At 39.8% G+C, this 9,474-nt stretch overlaps 1 pseudogene; it reads left to right on the plus strand.

Annotated features, from left to right (window-relative positions):
- The first annotated feature begins 6,869 nt into the window (after positions 1–6,869).
- On the plus strand, positions 6,870–8,043 carry LOC124505608 (SWI/SNF-related matrix-associated actin-dependent regulator of chromatin subfamily E member 1-like; annotated as a pseudogene).
- The last annotated feature ends 1,431 nt before the right edge of the window (positions 8,044–9,474 follow it).

Consider the following 9,474-nt stretch of genomic DNA (forward strand, 5'->3'; position numbering starts at 1 on the left):
GGTAACAGGTACAGGCTGGAAACATTTTGCAGTGCATGCTAGAAAAAGCCTATATTGCTGTCAAGAGACTCCTAAAAAGCAAATCTGGTGAAGGGCTTAGAAGGAGAAGAGGACAGTTATAGAGAAGGCTCCAATCTCCTTTGAGAACATATAAATGGTCATAAACAGAATATTGGTAGAAATATGGATGGTAAAGGCTATTATGATGAGGTCTCAGATCGAAATGAGCTCCCCACATTCTGGTGTCACATTCTTCAGCCCACAGGTGTGGCTTTAGTAAGCCCTGGTACAACATGTGCTATATCCAGCAATACAGAGGCCATGGCTACCTCCACCTAGATTTTAAAGAATGGAGCCACCAACTACCCAACTCTGGCAGAGGGCCATTGCTGGGGCAGGACTACCACAGAGTGCTCACTAGGGCAATACCCAGCAGAGCCATGAGGACCTGCTACCTCCATTACCACAGACTGGTAAAACAACAGCATGTGATTCCAGCCTGGGAGAGCTGCATCATAGGCTGCACTCAGCAAAGCTGGTGGGACCACTCAGAGCCTTGTGGGCACAACTCTGATCCCAGTCTGTCTACAAGGCAGAGCACTGAGCCAAGAAGGATTGCTTTCAAGCCCTGGGATTTAGTGTTGTTTGACCTATTAGGTTTAGGATTACCATGGATTTGTTACTCCTTTTTTGTTCTCCCTTTTGGAATGGGAATGTATATCTAATCCCTATCCCACTACTGCATTTTGGAAATATGTAACATGTTTGATTTCACAGGTTCACAACTGCAGGGCACATATAGCCTTCCAAAAACCCTTGCCCCAGCCTGCAAAGTATTGCCCCCTGGCCAGTACTGTAACTGAGTCTTCAAAAGGCCATTCCACCGTTTTATCAGGCCAGCTGCTTCAGGATGGAGGCGACATAGTAGGACCAGTGAATTCCACCAATAAGGGCCCAATGCTGCACTTATTTTGCTACGAGTTGAGTTCCTTGATCTGAAAAAGTAATGCTATGTAGAATATCATGATGTTAAAAATGTTAAAAAAGAAAAAAGAGACTACTTATGAATGGAGAACGTCAGGGCCTTGATCCAAAAAATCCCAAAGATCTGCACTGTGATTCACCTATATAAGCCTGCCAAAGACTCCAAACAGCATCTCTGTCTGCCACTGACACTTCAAGCCCCATTGGATCTGTGGGATCATATGGCCCAAGTGGCAGAGCACAGCAGCCTGGACCTGTCAGAGAGCCCTCTCTTGTTTGGGGCTCCACTTATAACCAGCAGCTTTTCAGGGAATTCAGCAAATGGGCCAGTGTAACACACCCAGATGAGGAATATGTTGCCTCCAAAATTCAGAGACCCACTAGGTAATGTACTTCTTGGTTGTAGTAGGGGCCAGATATAACTTATCCTTCACCTTAGAAGGGATACCACAACATACACCACTCCTGGAATCTGTATCACTCAGGGTCATCCAGAGAAAAAGAACCATAGGATATACAAAGAGAAAGAGAGAGGGGAGGATAAGAGATTTATTATAGGAATTGGCTTATGTGTCTATGGAGGCCAAGATGTCCCATGATCTGCTGCCTACACCCTAGAGAACTAGGAAAGCTGATAGTGTAAGTCAATCCAAGTCCAAAAGGCTAAGAATAAGGGTTGGTGGAGTAGGTTCTCAGCTAAGTCCAAAAGCAGAAGACAGGAGATTGATAACTCATCTCAGGTAGAGACACATTAATTGTTCTTCTTCACCCTTTTGTTCTATTTAGGCTCTCAATGGATTGGATGATACCCACCCACATTGGAGAGGGTCATCTACTTTGTTCAGTTCACCAGTTCAAACGCTAATCTCTTCTGGAAACACTTTCAGAGACACACCCAGAAATAAGCTTTTACCAACTATCTAGGCATCCCTTAGCCCAGTCAAGGTGACACATAAAATTAACCATCACAGGACCTTTCTCACCTTTCTATCTTCCATATATGGAACTTTAGCAATACCAAACTATCTGCAGCTCTTGAAATAAACCATGCTATTTCTCATTGTCTCATTGTCTTTCTTAGTATATCCTGCCTAGAATTCCCTGTTCCCTTCTCTGCCTGGGTCTCCCTTAATTGGCCTCAAATACCAGCTCAAAATTATGAGTCTGGAGGCCTCCCTAACACACATCTCTAGGCAAAGTAAAGTGACTACTAATGCCTCCCAACAGTGCTGTGGCTATTCCTCTGCTCTTCTCAATGAATTGCCAATATAATTACATGTTATCTGTATCAGTCATGAGACTAGGGCAAGTAAGGGAAGGTGTTTTATCTCTGCATCTCCAACATCCAGAACATGGTGGTCCTTAATATTCATTCATTCAATAAATATTTATTGAATGCCTTATCTCCTATAATTGAATAAAACAGACAAAGAGCTCTAACCCCACAGAGCTTACATTCTTGTGGGAGCATGGCGAGTGGAGAGGACAGAGACAATAAAAAATAAACATAGTAAATAAAGTATTTAATATCTGTATAGAAGGTGATAAATGCTATGAAAGGTAAAGTGGAGTAAAGAAAAAGGAGTGCCCTGGGGTGGGGGTGGAGAATAGATTGCAGTATTGAATAGTAATAAGTAGTATTATTAAATAGTCATATGATTGAATAGTAATATTATTCATGATTAGCTAGGTTATGTGGTAGTAACAAACAACCCTCAAATCTCAGTAGCTTAAAACAATGCAGGTTTATTTCTGGCTCATGCAAAATATCCATTACAGGTTGGTGGGCATTCTGCCCATGACATCCTCACTCAGAGATCCAGGCTAATAGAGACCCCATCATCTGAAAGGCTGACAGTTGCAGGGACACAGGGAAGACAGCATTGTACACAAGAGAATATACATAGGAGAATCTACACAGGCTTTTAAAAACATCCACCTAGAAGTGACACCTGTCACCTCTGCTCACATTTCTTTGGCCATAACAAATCATATGCTCCTGTCTAACTTCAAGGAAGAAAGGAAGTGTGATCTGCCTCGTTGAGAGGGGAATTGGATATTGATGAATGGTAGTAATGTCTATCAGAGTGTTTGGTTGCTAAGATGAGAGATGAGAGAGTTAAACAAGCAGAAATCTATGGGAAGAATGTTCCAGGCAGAAGCAGCTAGTGAGAAAGCCTCAATGTGTTGGGGCACCTGGATGGCTCAGTCGGTTGAGCATCAGACTTCAGCTCAGGTCATGATCTCACAGTTCGTGGGTTCGAGCCCTATGTCAGGCTCTGTGCTGACAGCTTGGAGCTTGGATCCTGCTTCAGATTCTGTGCCTCCCTCTCTCTCTGCCCCAACCCACTCGCATTCTGTCTCTTTCTCTCTCAAAAACAAATAAACATTAAAAACTTTGTTTTTAATAAAAAAAAAAAAGAAAGCCCCAATGTGAAGCATATCTGGAGTGTTTTAGGAACAGCAAGGAGGCCAGTGTACCTGGAGAGCAGTGAGAGAGGGACAATACTAGGAGGTGAGATCAGAGATGTAGGGAGGGAGGGTAGAGACCAGATCACAGAGAGGGAGGCCAAGGTAACTACCAAGAGATGGGTCTGCCTGCTCTGAGACTAAACGACTACCAACCCGGGGTGTAACTTGAATTGATTTTATTTTTTTAATTTTTAAAAATGTTTTATTTATTTTTGAGAGAGTACAAGCAGGGGAGGGGCAGAGGGGAACAGAGGATCTGAAGTGCACTGACAGCAGCAAGCCCACTGTGGGGCTTGAACTCACAAACCGAGAGATTATGACCTGAGCTGAAGTTGAATGCGCAACTGACTGAGCTACCCAGCTATCCCTAACTTAAAATTGATTTTAAACTGAGCTCCCATCTCAGATCAGCATACCCTAGAAGAAACAAAGTTAATTTTACCATTTTAAGTGAGATGATAATCACACATGGAGAATGAGGTAAGAAAAACTGACAAAATATGTATGAAATTACTTCAAAAGTATAAAATACTATTATTTATTCATTATTTAAAATCAATTTATGGAGCACCTACTATGCATTAAGCAAATTGCTCAGGATAAAAGTGAAAAATAAAGTGATAGATAACTACTGACCATTATTTAAGGGTTAGTGTCCAGAGTAAAATGATTTAACAAGGCAATGAGCTATAACACAGTAAAATTAAAGAATGAGAACATTGGAATAAGCAAATTTTCCCAGATCTCACCTAGGAGGTAGGAAATTTATGTACATATTTCTTTCTACTTCTTCACTTCCTTTTAATTTTTCCAAACCATACTCTTTATATACCTGCTTTTGAGGAGGGTAAAGCTATAATAAATATATTGGAAAACAATGCTCACAGCACTCACAGACTAGCCAGGGAGACATTTCTATAGAAAAAAAAAACTGTTTCTTTCTCTTCTTTTTTAAGGTTTATTTATTTTGAAAGAGAGAGCGAGAGAGACAGAACAATTGGGGGAGGGGCAGAGAGAGGGAGTGAGAGAATCCCAAGCAGACTCTGCACTCCGCCCTGAGCCCAATAAGGGGCTTGATCTCACAATGCTGGTCATAGTGCCATCTCTAGGTAGAGGTATACTCTGCTGCTTCTTGTTTAATCTCCCGTGCCCTCACTGTCAGTCCTTCCCTGCCCCACAATCAGTCTGATCTGCCTGCCCTCCACACCCTACTTGTGAGCATGAATCTTCATAGGTGGAAACAGACAGAAAGATCCTCTTCAGATGTCTATTGCTCAAATGCTTAGCATGTCCCAAGAGCATCCCAACAAGACTAGATTACTGCACTACTTAATTGTTATCTTAAGTGACACACAGACACAAATAGAAGTACGAAATTATGCTACAGGTGATGCTTCTAATAAATTAAAAATAATAATCCTATAATTTATATCATTTGTTAGAATTCACAAAAATTTTTGTGTGCATTGTGTATTTGAGCTTCATAAACATCTAGATCTAGTAGTCCTCTTTAAAGATGAAGAAACTGTGATTCACGTAACTGAGGAGACCTCCTAACCCACATGATCTACTAGGTCAAAACCCTTTTAAGGGGAGGATAAGGAAGAGGAGGGTTAGGTATGCATGGCCAGGGCAGCAATGAGGGAGAGACATAATAAAGATGAGGTTGCCAAGATACAAATATTACCATTTGACTCCAGACTTCCCCACTATCAAGTCGATGGAAAACATTTTCTTTTTTTTTTTTTTTAATTTTTTTTTTCAACGTTTATTTATTTTTGGGACAGAGAGAGACAGAGCATGAACGGGGGAGAGGCAGAGAGAGAGGGAGACACAGAATCGGAAACAGGCTCCAGGCTCTGAGCCATCAGCCCAGAGCCCGACACGGGGCTCGAACTCACGGACCACGAGATCGTGACCTGGCTGAAGTCGGACGCTCAACCGACTGCGCCACCCAGGCGCCCCGGAAAACATTTTCAAATTTAACTTACTTAGAGGATTGCTGCTTTCCTGCTAACTACCAATGTCTACTAAGAAGGAAGAAAACTATTGCAAGTAAATTAGAAATCAAATGCTGTTGATGACAAGCTCTAATAAAACAAATCATATCATGTGGCCATTCTCTTGACCAACCCTAATTTTTGCCTTTTTGTAGAAATTCACTTCGGATTTTCCCACATAAACAAACATAAAATGAAATTCCATTGTGTTTTACCAATGCATAGAGTATTCAAGTTGAATTTAAGAGGAATTAAGAATTAGGACTGTTTATCTGTATTGAAGACCATATTTCACCTAATAAATGTAAAAGTGTAGTGACCATGAAAACAAACAAAAAATGCCATAAGCACAAGCAAAAAAATGGCAGAGAGACAACAAAAGTACATTAGACCATTCATTTATCTACACATTAGTTTTTTTTATTCTTTCAACAAACGTTTATTGAATATTTACCCAGGGTTAGGAACTGTGCTACAGAAAAAGATACATAAGTCATGGCTTCTGCTGTTGAAAAGCTACCATCTAGTAAGATTAACAACATTAAGTGACTAGAGAACACAGTGAAAGCTACAACTAAGTTACAAACCAAGTGCCAAGACTCTATAACAGAATGGATCCATTAACTACATCTGAGGAGTCTGAGGAAGACTTCTTGAAGACAGGAACATTTTAGCTGTATCTGGAAGTCTGTAGACGTGACTATTTTAAGGAAATGCGTTTGGTGAATGTGAGTAAATGGGTTTACATGCAAGGATAAGGGAAAGGTAAGGTAGATAATTGTCTTTCCTTCTAGAAGAAGAGCGTACCCTGGAAGAAGTTTGCCATATAATTCATGTTGAGATTGAGATTCAAAACCAGCGAGAAGAACAATAAGAAGGAAATAAAGGCAGTTGAATGGATTAGGGCAGAGAAATGTTCTAGATCAAGATTCATCATGGAGTGGATTTGATCTTGAGGAAGAAAGTCTCAACATCACACATCTACAAAAGTAAAAAAGAACAGGGCAATTACATGGAGCCATGGAATTGTGAAGCCCAAAGCCATTAGTTTAATGTCTAAGAGTTGTTACAAATGTAAGCCAAAATGCATTGTCCCACAAGAAGCTAATGAGCTCCTGAGATTTTTTTAAGACAGCACCAAGCTTCTAGGAAGCTTCTCCCTAAAGAAGGCTCTTAAGGAGTCTAGAGGTGCTGGCAACAACACCAGTGAAATCTTCACTCTTCCACATTTGAGTCTCCCCCTTTTAATCCACTAATGCAGAGCCTTTGAAGAAAATCATTTCACAAAGGAAAATGAGGCCAGAGCTACGGGCGCTTTTTCTGCCCACGATGTCTCAGATTCATTCTTAAGGAACTGAGAATTTAACCTTCCAAAATGTCAAAAGACCATCTTATGCCCCACCTCCCACCCCAGCTCCTGCAGCACAAATGCCCAGCACACCAGGGTTTGTGAGATACAATCCACACAGTCATCTTGGCTACAACAACTATAGGCTGGGAGGGAACCCGGGCACCAACAGGCGGGTCACGGCATCCACTGGCATTTTGATTCCAAAACCCCCAAAGCCACCAGATAAGCCACTGATGCCCTACATGAGGTACAGCAGAAAGGTCTGGGACCAAGTAAAATCTTCCAACCCCGACCTAAAGTTGTCGGAGACTGGCAAGATTATTGGTGGCATGTGGTGAGATCTCACTGATGAAGAAAAACAAGAATATTTAAATGAATACAAAGCAAAAAAGATACAGTACAATGGATCTATGAAGGCCTATTATAACCCCCCACATACCTTGCTTACATAAATGCAAAAAGTCAGAGAGAGTCTTGCATGGAGAAAGGAGAACCTTGCATGAGCATTTAGCCTGCTGAAGATCCAGATGACTATGATGATGGCTTTTCAGTGGAGCATACAGCCACCGCCCGTTTCCAGAGAAACCACCACCTCATCAGTGAAATCCTTAGTGAGAGTGTGGTGCCAGACGTTCGGTCAGTTGTCACAACAACTAGAATGCAGGTCCTCAAACGACAGGTCCAGTCCTTAATGGTTCATCAGTGAAAACTAGAAGCTGAACTTCTTCAAATAGAGGAGAGACACCAGGAAAAGAAGAGGAAATTCCTGGAAAGCACAGATTCATTTAACAATGAGTTTAAAACGTTGTGCAGTTTGAAAGTGGAAGTGGGCATGGAAAAAATCGCCGCTGAAATTGTACAGGCAGACGAATAGGCTCACAAAAGGCAGGAGGAAAGAGAGAAAGAGGCAGCGGAGCAAGCTGAACTCAGTCAGAGCAGCATGGTTCCTGAGGAAGAGCTAGCTTCCAGTAAGGCCGAGGACAAGAAGGACAACAAAAGAGTCCCAATGGAGACAGAGGAGACACACCTTGAACAAGCAATGGAGAGCCAAGAGAATGGTGAATAAGGCACATCTACTCCTGAGGACAAGGAGAGTGGGCAAGAGGGGGTGGACAGTGGACAGTGGACAGTCCTGAGGAAGGGACCAGTGATAGCAACACTGGCTCAGGGAGCAACAGTGCAACCATGGAGGAAACACCAACAGACCCCACACTGGAAGACGAGAAGAAAGAATAAATGTTGCCTTGCTTTATGCGTTCTAAATACTTTTTTAAATGAAAAAATATATTTTTTTGAGTTAAAAAAAAAGAAAATCATTTCATTCTCTCATATAAAAACAGCTACCACTCTTCCAGTTATGGAATGAATAAGTTACAGGAATAAAAGTCACAGCATAAAGAATATAGTTAATGATATTGTAATTGCAATGTATCTGGACAGATGGTAGCTACACTTGTGATGAACATAGCATAATGTATAAACTGTCATATACCTGAAGCCAATGTTCTCATTGTTTCCATTGCTTCAATGTTTTCATAGAGTTGATATTGTATGTCAACTATACTCAGTTTTTAAAATTTTAATAACAAAAATAAAATAATTAAAAGTTAAAACGGAACCACTAATTTTTTGCTGAAGTACATTACTGAAAAGAACATTACTTAATAAGACTCTAAATGTTCCAAGTTGATCTTACAAAATCCTAGAACCCCAGCATAGATGCTAGTATAATTGTGACAGATATAAAATGAATCTAGAATGCTACCATGAAGAAAAAGGAAGTTTCTTAATATTTGGTGAAAAGTGATAGAAGTTATTTTTAAATTTCTGAGATTTAAAAAATAGAACATTTCTTTCATGATTCTTTACATTTATCCATCAATTTTCAGAACAATGATTTGGATTCCAAAAATGACCAATAAAATATGCTTTTGCAATATCATTAACTCAGATTTTAACATAGTTAATTTTTTAATCCATTAGAGTAATTTACATATGTTTATATGTATTAGTTATACACATCGGTATTAGTTACTGACATAGCAACAATATTTAAGAATTTTCTAAAAATAATCACCTATTATCCTAATATATGTGGGGTTTTTTGCATATTTCCTTTTATAAGCAAAAAATAGAATTTTTGAATATTGTAATGATTTTACTGTTGGAAGTAATAAGATGGATACTGCAAAAGTCCTTGAAAAAGAAAGTTGGGTAACCAACGATATGAAATGAACCAAAAAAATACTAGGTAGTCTCAAAACTGAAGAACAAGGCTTGAATAATCAGATATAGCCAAGGGCCATGTTGGTGATTGTGCCATTATAAAGGATAGTTCTTTATAATGGTTATATTTTAATACTTTGGAAATGGATCAAAAGTAGAGGTCATAGTTGAAAGTTCAGAGGTGAAGTAACATGGAAAACATAATAATGAGCTTTACTTTAATCACTTAATACACAAGTTTAAGTCTGATTTCCTTTAAACAAAGGACTATTATCTGAAGAACACCAAAAGACCTTGTCAAAGGGAAGATTATTTGAAGTTTAAGTTCTAAACTCTTTTAAGGGCTTAAAGTATTGTAAGGAGACCCTTTAAAATATATCACCACTGTTGGGGACTCTGCAAAAGTGAAATGAGGAGAAACCTTATTTTTAATATCTTTGA

Source organism: Lynx rufus, unplaced genomic scaffold (genome assembly GCF_022079265.1).
Source record: "Lynx rufus isolate CCGP_SWC_20201006 ecotype Redwood Valley unplaced genomic scaffold, mLynRuf1.p SCAF_1, whole genome shotgun sequence".
NCBI lineage: Eukaryota > Metazoa > Chordata > Mammalia > Carnivora > Felidae > Lynx > Lynx rufus.